The 2,071-nt window shown below is 38.3% G+C and overlaps 1 protein-coding gene across 1 annotated transcript in view; it reads right to left on the reverse strand.

Moving 5' to 3' along the window:
• LOC106877256 (patched domain-containing protein 3-like) overlaps positions 1-2,071 on the reverse strand; it is a 47,870-nt gene that overhangs the window by 16,675 nt on the left and 29,124 nt on the right.

A 2,071-nucleotide genomic window follows, 5' to 3' on the forward strand; every position in this document is an offset into this window, starting at 1 on the left:
AATAATAATAAAAATAATAATAATAAAAATAATAATAATGATAATAATAATATAAGTTCAGGTGAAGGATTTTAGTCAGGTCACTATGTGTTTGTAGAGCCACTGGTAAACAATGTAGACTGGTACTACCTAAGGCATTCTGAAAAAAATAATAATGTGTGAAAAAAGAAAAAAATCTCAAAGTGGGGAGGTGTTGTGGTGGACACCCCCAACTGAGAAGTGGGCTGTTCCACTACTGGTAAATAGCGGACAGACACAGCAAAGTGTCGGTGAGCGAGGTACACTGTTTGGACCAGTCATGCAGACAATGAAATACGTCATCATAATGTGGGACATATCAGAAAGAGAGAGAGAGAGAAAGAAACCTGTATAGAGAGCTGTATATAGAGAAAAACTACTGATGAGAAATATTTGTCATGCAAGGGCAGGCTGAAAAGTTCAATGGCTGACTATGAAGGAGTGATGCTAGAGCTGTGAAATCTTGCATGCATTCATTTCCATTCTCCTTATTAATAACTGCATTGTTTCTTTCCAGGTAAACTGATATCCAACTGATTAAAGAAGATTTCAAAAGTAACTAGTCGTAGTACTTCTCTTGAAAATGGACAAATTTGGCATTATCGTATTATCAAGTATCTGCAGAGAAAAAGGTTTGGCCTCCAATGACATTCATGTTGACATGGTTGCTACATTAGGAGATGACACTTTAGCTTTATCAACAGTGCAAAAGTGGACAACTAAATTTAGGAGGGGAAGGGAAAGTCTTGAACATGACCCAATATCTAGACGTCCTGCAACTTCTAACACTGAGAAAATCATTGATCATGTTCACCACAAGGTGATGGATGACAGGCAATTGACTGTAAATCAAATAGCCAATGCTTTTAGCAGATCCTATAAGTGTTGAGAATATTCTGCACAATGAACCTCGCATGACAAAGATTTTTGCTCAGTGCATATCACATCTTTTGACACTTGATCAAAAGTGCACCAGATTGATAACATCGCAAGAAAATCTGACTTTGTTTGAGCCAGACCCAGCTGGTTTCCTTGAACATTTTCTATGCCAGAATGAGTGTTGGGTTCATCACTTTCAACCATAGACAAAGAGACAATTCATGCAGTGGAAACATCCCTCCTCACTTGCTCCAAAGAAGGTCATGGCTGTTTCATCACCAGGGAAGGTGATAGCCTCAGTATTTTGGGATGCAAAAGACATTGCATTTATTGACTTTCTTCAAAAGGGCCACAGCATTAATAGAGAGTACTATGCCAACATGGGAAACTAATGAAAGGGGTCGTTGGTTTCAAAGGCTGCAGTGCATAACTGTGGCTCTGAACTTCCCTATTCACTTGATTTGACCCCATCTGACTATCATGTGTTCCCCAACATGGAAACACACTTGGCTGTGAGCCAGTGTCACAGTGATGATGACATCATATCTACATATCTACTGTTGACTTTTTTTGATCAACAAGATGAAAGGTTTTTCACCAATGGGATCCAAGCACTGCAATGTCAAATAATGATGATTCCAGACAATAACATGAGACAGTGAGATTATTGTTTACCGTCAAGTTAACTAATTGAATAGAGCATATGATTGAGGTTATTCCAGCTGTAACCATCCTGCTTTATATATTTCGAAAATATTTTACGGAGTGACGACCATGCCCTGCATAGTTATGGGCCGCCCTTTGGCAAGGCGTAGCCCCTGTTCAGCCACCATGTCAGAGATATGGCAAAGTAATAGGACTGCAGCATGGCAGACTGTAACGAGGTAGCAGAAGAGCTCAACCGAGCCAATGGTACTTGTTACATTGATGTTGAGTGAAGGAATCCTAGAAGATCAAAAGTCAGGATCACCAAGCTCTATCAAGAGAGTAACTGCATCCATAAAGGTTGTATCCATGGTTGTGTAATCAGTTAATGAAAGATTCATTATGACACAAGATCCCAATTCAAATTCATAATAATGGAATTGGATGGTGACAGAGAGCCATGGGAATTTGAAAAAGCAATGAAAAAAATTTTATATATATATATATATATATATATATATATATATAT

Source organism: Octopus bimaculoides, chromosome 23, assembly GCF_001194135.2.
Source record: "Octopus bimaculoides isolate UCB-OBI-ISO-001 chromosome 23, ASM119413v2, whole genome shotgun sequence".
NCBI lineage: Eukaryota > Metazoa > Mollusca > Cephalopoda > Octopoda > Octopodidae > Octopus > Octopus bimaculoides.